The sequence below is a fragment of the Gekko japonicus genome, unplaced genomic scaffold, assembly GCF_001447785.1.
Source record: "Gekko japonicus isolate JY-2015 unplaced genomic scaffold, Gekko_japonicus_V1.1 scaffold3193, whole genome shotgun sequence".
In the NCBI taxonomy this organism is placed as follows: Eukaryota; Metazoa; Chordata; class Lepidosauria; order Squamata; family Gekkonidae; genus Gekko; species Gekko japonicus.
Window position 1 is genome coordinate 62,204 of NW_015176545.1, and position 10,500 is coordinate 72,703.

Sequence of the window (10,500 nt, forward strand, 5' to 3'; positions counted from 1 at the left end):
CTTGTTGATGGTGTTCAGGTTTATTTATTTATTTTTGGATTTATATCCCGCCCTCCCCGAAGGCTCAGGGCGTCTAACAACGAGGCACAAGTGCCAGAATTAAAACAGATTTTATTTATTTATTTATTTTTGGATTTATATCCCGCCCTCCCCGAAGGCTCAGGGCGGCTAACAACGAGGCACAAGTGCCAGAATTAAAACAGATAAAACAGTCTAAAACCATAAAACAACACAGTACAACAACAAAGTGTCAGTGCAAGATGGGGTAGAACTTCCTCAGAAGGTATTGGTCCCACAACTTGTCAGCACCCTCTCCTTCCAGGGTCACCTCGCACCCAGATGGAACCACATATTAGTGGTAGTGGTGCGATGCTGCAAACATATCGGTGGTGGACTTGAAGTGGCGGCGGCTCCTACTCAAAAGCCTGGCAGAAGAGCTTTGTCTTACAGGCCCTGCGGAACTGAGAAAGGTCCCGCAGGGCCCGGATCTCCTCCGGGAGCTCCTTCCACCAGGTAGGAGCCACCACCGAAAATGCCCTGGCTCTAGTAACAGCAAATTTAATATCCCTGGGGCCTGGAATTTCCAGGAGATGTTGACTCTTTGGAGTGCGCCCTCCACCAGGTTGATGGAGGCCTCCTCCTCCCTCTGGCCACCAGACAGAAAAGTGATGCCAGTCACTGCTGGTGGCACAGTGCGGTGCAGAGCAGTAATGGTTGCCATGGCAATCTCCTCAGCGGAGTATTTCTTGGTGCAGGCATGACCAGGCATCACCATGTTTGGCTTGCGTAGAGATCCCTCCAGGTAGATGTGGCGGTCGCTCAGGGCCTTGTGCGCAGCAGCCAGAACCTTCTCTGTCGTGTCCTGGCAACATTTGAGATCGTGGTCACCATCGGGAAGGATTTCGGGTTCCTCAATAGGAACAACCTCATTCTGCTGGCCGATGCTGGCATGGTGAGCAAGCACATGGGCATTCTCCATGATGGCCAGATGGGGAAGGGGGTGGTTGGGGTGATCTTCAAGACATGGCGCCACTTGGCCAAGTCAGCTCCATCCTTCTCGTACTGGGTGCAGCATTCAGATGAACCATCCAGACTAGGGTTCCCAAGTCCAAAATACTCACTGGCGGGGGAGCCTTGGCCAGCTCTGGGAGCCGTTCCTGGATGCGCGCGTGCGTGCCGCCAACAACGTCCTGGCAACCTTTGAGATCGTGGTCACCGTTGGGAAGGATTTCAGGTTCCTCAATAGGAACAATCTCATTCTGCTGGCCGATGCTGGCACGGTGAGCAAGCACAGGGGCATTCTCCATGATGGCCAGGTGGGAAGGGGTGGTTGGGGTGATCTTCAAGACATGGCGCCACTTGGCAAAGTCAGCTCCATCCTTCTCGTACTGGGCGCAGCATTCCCGCCACCCGCCCCCACTTGGCAGTCCTAATCCAGACCCTGGGTAGTGGTCTCCCCATTAGTTCCGGTCTTTATCCACCTTGATGCCAACCACGGCGGCCTTATCCCTAATGACCTTAGTGAACTGGTGGCCGTCTTCAGCCTTCTGGTACATGGTCTCGTGGAAGAGGATAATGCCACCGATGCAAGGGTTGGTGCAGTCATCGGCGGTGAAGAGCAGCTGCCGGTAACAATGGCGGTTCTCCTTGATGTCCTCTGTGCCGATGGAGCTCAGGCGCTCGGCAATGCTGCCAGTGGACTCATCTGCAGCAAGGATGCCTTTGCCAGCTGCCACAATGCGATGGGCAATGCCTGGCAGCTCCTTCTTCTGCTCAGGGTCAGGGCTGGGTATTCGTGAGGCATCTTGAACGGCTAAACTTAGCTGAATGTGTGCTTGCGAGGGGAGAAAATGTCAGCCCTGGTTCCCCTCCTGGCAACAGCCACCGAGTTCTCGGATGCACGTGAGGTGAGTGAAGAGCTGCAATGGAACGTTCGTGAGCCCAGCGTTCCAACATCGAACATCATGTAGCTCGGCCAGGCCTCCAAGCCTTATGGTGACGCCAGCGAGGGGCTTTCAAGGCAAGTGAGAAGCAGAGGTGGCTTGCCATGGCGTTCTTCTGCAGAGTCTTCCTTGGTGGTCTCTCATCCAAGCCTTAGGGTGACCCCAGCGAGGGGCTTTCAAGGCAAGAGAGAAGCAGAGGTGGCTTGCCATGGCATTCTTCTGCAGAGTCTTCCTTGGTGGTCTCTCATCCAAGCCTTAGGTTGACCCTAGCAAGGGACTTTCAAGGCAAGTGAGACGCAGAGTTGGTTTGCCATGGCCTTCCTCTGTAGAGGCTTCCTTGGTGGTCTCTCATCCAAACCTTATGGTGACCCCAGCAACGGGCTTTCCAGGCAAGTGAGATGCAGAGGTGATTTGGCATTGCCTTCCTCTGCAGTCTTCCTTGGAGGTTGCCCATCCAAAATCTAATGAGTTTGGACTATATACCACACCACCTTCCCTCCCACCAATCCCCTACCTTTTGAATTAATGGCATTAAAAGCCTCTTTATACACTTCAGTATCCAGTTATCTTTCGCAGTTACCATGTCTTCCAAATCTGTTCCCTTTGTCATCTAAGAATGCGTCTGTATCAATTACTATTCTCTTTCTTCTGTCCTTTTCGAAAAATTAGCTTGACTAATCAGAAATGACTTCTGATCATAGCTCATTACGGGAAGAATACTTGTTTACCAAGAGAAATCTCACCCATAAATAATTTTTTTAAAAAAAAGACAAAAAGCATGAAAACTGACAAAGACCAAAAGAAATCAAAACCCCTAATGGACAAAAAATGTCATAAAGAGCCTACAATAGTTAAGGAGCCATTTCTCATCGTTCCTTACTTAGGGCTTCGTGTGCAACCAAAGGCAGCCAGAGGCCCTCACAACAAGCAAGACAGATTTATGTATTTACAAGATGACGGTCAGGTAAACTATTGATTGCAGCTTTAATTCATCACCTAGGAACCTGACTGCGTGCAATTTATGCACCTTTGCTAACCAGTCTGGCCTGGATCCACCTGTGTGCACACACAGCAGCTGGGAATATGGACACAGAGCCCTCTTTACCACAACAAGCAAGACAGATTTATGTATTTACAAGATGACGGTCAGGTAAACTATTGATTGCGGCTTTAATTCATCAACTGGGCCCTGTAAATTTCAGCGGAACCTGACTGGGTGCAATTTATGCACCTTTGCTAAACAGTCTGGCCCGGATCCACCTGTGTGCACACACAGCATCTGGGAATATGGACACAGAGCCCTCTTTACCGAGCAGTAGCCATGCTGAGAGCCAGTTTGGTGTAGTGGTTAAGTGTGCGGACTCTAATCTGGGAGAACCGGGTTTGATTCCCCACTCCTCCACATGCAGCTGCTGGTGTGACCTTGGGTCAGTCACAAGTTCTCTCAGGAGCAGTTCTCGAAAGAGCTCTCTCAGTGGGGTAGGGAACTGGTCCCTGTGGTCTGGAGATCCCCAGGCCCCACCAGTATGACGGTAACCCTAATATGGCATCTAACATAGGTACATGTATGTTATACAGACACACATACATAGATGTCAGAGGAATGCGGCAATGCACGAATGGTGTAAACATGCTGTGACAGAAAGAAAGAAACAGACTGGGAACACCAGCAGTGCAAATGTGTGAAATGAAAAGGGTCAAAGTGATAACAGGGCCAGTTTGGTGTAGCGGTTAAGTGCGCGGACTCTAATCTGGGAGAACCGGGTTTGATTCCCTATTCCTCCACATACAGCTGACGGGGGACCTTGGGTCAGCCACAGGTCTCTCAGAGCTGTTCTCTCTTGAGTAGTTCTCTCAGAGCTGTTTTCTCAGCCCCACCTCCCTCACAGGGTGTCTGTTGTGGGGAGGGGAAGGGAAGAAGATTCTAAGGCATTCTGAGACTCCGAGTGAAGGGTGGGATATAAATCCAGGAGGCATATTAATCCTCTTCTTCTTCTTCTTCTTCTGCTTCGTCTTCTTCTTCTTCTTCTTCTTCTTCTTCTTCTTCTTCTTCTTCTTCTTCTTCTTCTTCTTCTTCCTTCCAAATCTACAGATGTTTCCCAACCCAGAGCTGGCAACCCTATCTTATAGGGAGAGGCAGAACCTAACTTGTCTGTTCCTCTGGCCATTACTACATCCACTGGCAGCGAATCCCACATTTTAATCCCTCCCCCTTTAAAATAGCATTTCCTTTTGTCCATCCTGGTTCACCACAGGTGACCCGGTGGGCGGCAATTTTCAAGCCCGAGCCATAGTTCCAGTGCGCTACTGATACTCCAAGGCGCCTTTTAGGAGATTGCAGTGCAGCCAAGCAAATTTCCTTTCATACGGCATGGTGGCTTGCTACTGAAGCCCTTAATTAACTGAACATAATTAAGGAAGCAAAATGGGCTGGATTGTCTCGCTGTAACCCTAGTTCCTTAACCTTTAATTGGCCCGATGATTAACATTATGGAATCTGGGCTTGTTTCTTGCCAAGCCTCCGGCTATTAATTGAATCAGCGTTGAAGGGAAATGTGCCGGCTTAGATGGAAGGAGGCTCCAATTCCACATGCCCCAATGATTATTTCCCCCATTATTATTTATTATTACCGAGGAGAGGCTCCATAGCATAGCGATCGAGTGCGTGCTTTGCCTGTGAAATGCTCCGTCCCAGCTTTTCAAGTTAAAAAGATCTCTGGGAATGAGACTGGGAAAGACTTCTGCTGAGAAGCTCAGAGAGCCAGTACCCTTTCGAATCGATTGTGCTGGTAACGATTGCCTCCCTCCTGGTGGGGCCTGGAGCTCTTTCAGAATTGCGGTTGCTCTCCGGACAACAGAGATCCATTCCGCTGGAGAAGGTGGCTGCTTAGGAGGGTGGACTTGATAACATTATACCCTGCTGAGATCCCTCCCCAGGCTCTACTTAGGGTTGCCAGTCCCCAGTTGGGGGCGGGGCATCCCTTGGTTTTGTGGGTCCCTGCCCGCCACTGGTCAGCTGGCCAGCAGGAAGAAATCCGCCCCCCAAACAGCAATGTGGTGCGACACGCCTACATCATCCAGAAGGAACACTGGCATGTTGGTGACATTGGGGGGAACACTCTGGTTTTGGGGCAAAACTCTATGGTTTGAGGGCCATTTACCATAAGAGTTTTGTCCAGAAACCAGAGTGTCATCCCTGATGTGACTATGGTTTGAGGGCCATTTACCATAGAGTTTTGTCCAGAAACCAGAGTGTCACTCCTGGTGTGCCACCGGTGTCTCAAAGGGCCCTGGCGACCCTAGCTCCAACTCCAAATCTTCAGGAGTTTCCCAACCCAGAGCTGGCAAACCTATGGAATGGCTTGATGGTCTGACTCTGGATACACAAACACTTTTTTTTTGCTATCACAGGTGACTTATGGTGACCCTGTTGGGTTTTCAAGGCAAGAAATGTCCAGAGGTGGTTTGCCATTGCCTACTTTCACATCTTAAGCCTGGTATGGTGGTCTCCTTTCCAACTAGGGCTGCCAAGTGGGGGCGGGTAAATTCCCACTTCGGAGGCCCGATTTCCGCCGCCGTAGAATCGGGCCCCGGGGGGAACTCCACCCCCTGAAGCGCAGCATGGCTGTGTCACCAGAGGTGACGCAACCATGTCAATCATGTTGGGGGCGTAGCCCCGATCATCGGAGGGAAAACTCTATGATCGGGGCCACGCCCTCAACGTGCTCAACATCGCACGTCACTTCCGGTGACATGCTGGTGGCGCGCCCATGCTTTGCACGCACATCAACGGAGAGCTCCCGGAGCCCAGCGAGGCTCCCCCACCAGTAGGGAAAATCAACTTGGCATCCCTATTTCCAACCCATCTTAGCTTCCGAGATCTGACAAGATCAGGCCAGTCTGGGCTATCCAGATCAGGGCATAAGGCCACATGCATCATGTCATTTATTGATTATGTACTCAAGTCCATCTGATTCAAGGGCTCAGGATGGGCCAGTCCCATTCTGTCCCTTAGCTACACCTAGACAAATGCCTAGGGCTCCAGAGATGGAGGGGGCACCAAATACAGCCATCTCATCACCTAGGTGGGCTGGTTGACCACTGGTAGGGGGACAGGCTAGGCTTGCCGGCTCCCGGTTGGGAAACTCTTGGAGAATTGGTGGGGAACCTGGGGAGGACCCTCCAAAATAGCTATTTTCTCCAGGTGGACTGATCTCCACCATCCGGGAGATCATGCCTGGAGTTCTCCAGGCCTAGGGTTGCCAGTTCTTACCTTCATCCCAGCAAGGGGCTCCAGGCCGGCTTCAGAACTCTTCTGGTGCACGTGGACTCCACGCATGTGCCATGATGATATCACCCAGGAGTGACGTCATCATGCTGGGCATGTTGTTCAGGGGCCGCTGTAGTATTCAGGTAAAAACTGTGTGGTCACCATAGAGTTTTTACTTGAATACTAGAGTTTCCCCCAAACAACGTGCCCCTGCAATGACGTCACCTCCATGTGACGTCATTGCACTGGGCATGTGGGGTGCGCCGGGACTCTGGGGGTGGGGTTTCCCAACCAGCCAGCTGGCCAGTGATAGATTGAGTCCTCTGAAACTGGGGAAAATCCCACCCCCATGGGTGGCTGGCAACCCTATCCAGGCCCCACCTAGAGGTTGGCAACTCTAGGTGATCCTATATTAAACCTAAATGGCAGCACAACCAACCCACCCTCTGTTTTTCTCCCCCCTTGAGCTAGGGCTGCAGTTTGTTTTTTTTAAGTGGCTTCATGTACTTACTGGAAGTTCTTTCCAGAAGTGAGAGTGGAGAGCTCTAGAAATCATGGGAAACTCTATGGTAAAACCATCAAGAAAGAACCAGAATGTCAGTCACACTGGAGTGCTTTACCTGGAGAGACAAGCTCCCCGGAAAGCATTTAAAAATTGCCTTAATACAGGAAAGGACATGTTTTTGGCTGAACCCTTTGGCTTCCACAGTATTTCTCTGCTCGGCAGCAGCATACAGGACGTGGTTCCTCAGCAGAAATCTCCTGCACTGTGCTCTTGTGAGAATTCCTGTACACTCTTCACTTAGTTGGAACAGATGTAGCTCGCCGATAGCTCTGATTATTTCTGACATTTCAATTTGTAGGGAGAATGAGGCAGTGTAGGAGGGTTTAACATTAGAATTTTTTAAGAGAGTGAATTAAATAAAAAAGCCTATTTGAACTTTCCGGTTGAACAAAAGGTTGGGTTAAATCCACCCGATATACCCAAAAAAATGTATCGGAGATTAACGCTCTGAATAATCTTTAAAAGCAGTGGCCTTTAGGGTACCTCAGTTTTTTTTTCTGCGAATGAAAAGTTTGTGAAATTGTTTCCGGGGATCCTTGCAATCTCCGATAAGGTTTTTCAAGTTATGCCATTTTCAGTTACTCTGGGGAAAAAAAATGGAACATGTGGTCCTTCAAGCGATATCGGGTTCCGAATGGTGCCTTGTTCTTCTTGTGGTTGAATCTCCTCATAGTTTACTTGTCTGGGAAATTTCCATCCCGTCCTTTAACCAAATAAGCATTCAGGCCGGATTGCAAAACATTAAAGAAGTGGGGGGTGGGGGAATGCAAAAAGCCACTTTAAAAACAAAACTATAAACAAGAAGAAGCAGAAAAAGAGATTCATTTTATACCCCGCCCTTCAATATCCAAAGGAGTCTCAGAGCGGCTTACAATCCCTTTCCATTCTCCTCCCCACAACACACACCCTGTGAGGTAGGTGGGGCTGAGAGAGCTCTCTCGAGAACTTCCCTTGAGAGAACAGCTCTGAAAGAACTTATGACTGACCCAAGCTCACGCCAGCAGCTGCATGTCCACTGGTGGACCTCCTGATGGCACTGGTATTTCTGGCCACTGTGTGATACAGAGTGTTGGACTGGATGGGCCTCTGGCCTGATCCAACATTGACGTCTCTTATGTTCTTATGTGGTGGAGTGGGGAATCAAACTCGGTTCTCCCAGATTAGAGTCTGTGTTCCTAACCACTATACCAAACCGGTGTACACCAAACAACAATTATAAACGCCAGCATACTGACCCACATCCCAGGGAACATATGGATTCCCCTAAGGCTGCCATCTTGCATCCAGGGCCAGGGGATTCTCTGCCCCATAGAGATGCCACCCCCCGGCCACTGGCAAGGGGCAAGGCAGTATGGTTACAAGCTCCAGGTTGGGAAGTTCGTGGAGATTTGGAGGTTGAGCTTGGGGAAGACAGGGACCTCAGTGGGGTACAATGCCACAGAGCCCCCCCCTTCAAAGCATCTATTTTATTCTGGCAAACTAATCTCTGTTGTCTGGAGATGAGCTGTAGTGGTTAGGAGCACGGACCCGGGTTCAGAATGGTGCCCTGTTCCTGCCTGGAGGCTGGCATCCCTACTGCCCCATCCTTCATTTCCTGCCCCAGCTCAGAGCAGTGGTTGGATAAAAATAAAGAAAAAATGGCTGCCGGGTCGACCATGTGATGTCACTTCTGGGGAAAACCCGGAAGTGACATCATATCACTCTAGTTTCTAGTTACCAAAGAGTTTTCACACATTCCTAGAGTGGTGATGTCACATTGTGAGCATTGGTGCCCCACCATGTCCCTCCCCCCCCCGAACCAGTTGCCAGGCCATGCTTGGAAATTCTAGTTTCCCCAGTGGGCTAATTAAGCCTTCCCCTGGGGTTGCCAACTTTGGGTCGGGAAATACCTAAGGATATTTGGGGTACAACCTGGGGAGGGAGGGGGTTGGGGAGAGGTGGGACCTCAATGGGTTATAACACCATGGAGCCCACCCCCCAAAGCAGCCTGTTATGTAGGGTAAGGACCTAGACCTAACTTGTGTTTTCCGTAATGTGTCTGAGTGCCTAGACCTGGGGACAGACTCAGGAACAGTACTGTATTTCCCTGAAAGAAAGATGACCCTGAATGTAAGACAATTCCCCTCAGAAAAAGTTATATACAAAGGGTTTTTGATCACATGAACACATGAAGTGGCCTTAGACTGAATCTGACCTTTGGTCCATCAAGGTCAGTATTGTCTAGTCCAGGGGTTGCATGTGTAGAAAAAAATAATAACCTTCCTTTTCAGGTAAATAAGATATAACGTGTAGGTAGACCCTCGACGTGAAGACAATATGAGAAGCCAAGAGTCAATGAAAGAGACAACCATTCTAGGAAAAGTGGAAGGCAGCAGGAAAAAAGGAAATCACAACACGAGATGGATTGACTCAATGAAGGAAGCTACGGCCCTTTGCTAGCAAGACCTGAGTGAGGCTGTTAACAGGAGGACATTTTGGAGATCATCAGTTCATGGGGTCACCATAAGCTAGAGGTGAGTTGACAGCACTTAACACACACCGAGCCTTGATTGGTCATAGAGAAACTGAATTCCTCTCTTGAGAAAGCTGCGCAAAGGAAGCATGGGTCCATCACAACATAATCCTAGCGCTGAAAAACAGGCGCAGACATTTCAAAGGTGTTCTACTCGACCTCCACGGGGATGCCGCCTAAACCCATTTGCCTTTGTTCACAGGAAGCCGGTCATGTCATTACGCATGCATTAGCTTTCTTTTGGCATCTTTGTCGTGAAGAAAAACCACTCGAATGCCACTCGGACACCCCACTGGACGTGAGTTGACAGCACTTAACACACCCCGAGCCTTGATCGGTCATAGAGGAACTGAATTCCTCTCTTTAGAAAGCTGCGCAAAGGAAGCATGGGTCCATAACAACATAATCCTAGCGCTGAAAAACAGGCGCAGACATTTCAAAGGTGTTCTACTCGACCTCCACGGGGATGCCGCCTAAACCCATTTGCCTTTGTTCGCAGGAAGCCGGTCATGTCATTACGCATGCATTAGCTTTCTTTTGGCATCTTTGTCGTGAAGAAAAACCACTCGAATGCCACTCGGACACCCCGCCACGAAAAACTGTACAGTCCAAAATCTGAAGAAATCCTTTCCCTCGGATTTTCGTCAAACCCTCTGAACACGTCGTAAACGAAACACAATTGTCGTGAAATTGCTCAGCAATGAACATCTCGCATGGCTATTGAACTTAGCAGCTATTATATGCTATTAAAAAAAAATTTCTGGACTCCCCCCCCTCACTTCTGCCTCTCAATTGCCTTCCATTGTGTTTTGGTGTCAGCTCTCCAGTGACTGAGGTAATACTTGCTTAATCCTTGCAATTTTTATCCCCAAACCTTGGCAAACCCTACACGTCTCAGAGCTTTCTGCCTTCTAAAGCCAAATACGATTAATGGAGAACTTTGTTCGCTGAGTGGTGCCACACTGCCTTCGTTTGCGGGTACCAGCGCTGAACATCTCGCATGGCTATTGAACTTAGTAACTATTATATGCTATTAAAATTAAATTCTGGACTCCCCCCCCCTCACTTCTGCCTCTCAATTGCCTTCCATTGTGTTTTGGTGTCAGCTCTCCAGTGACTGAGGTAATACTTGCTTAATCCTTGCAATTTTTATCCCCAAACCTTGGCAAACCCTACACGTCTCAGAGCTTTCTGCCTTCTAAAGCCAAAT

General features: G+C 49.4%; 1 pseudogene; it reads right to left on the bottom strand.

The window, feature by feature from the left end:
- Window positions 1-619: 619 nt before the first annotated feature.
- LOC107124079 lies at window positions 620-1,804 on the bottom strand (annotated as a pseudogene).
- Window positions 1,805-10,500: the final 8,696 nt, after the last annotated feature.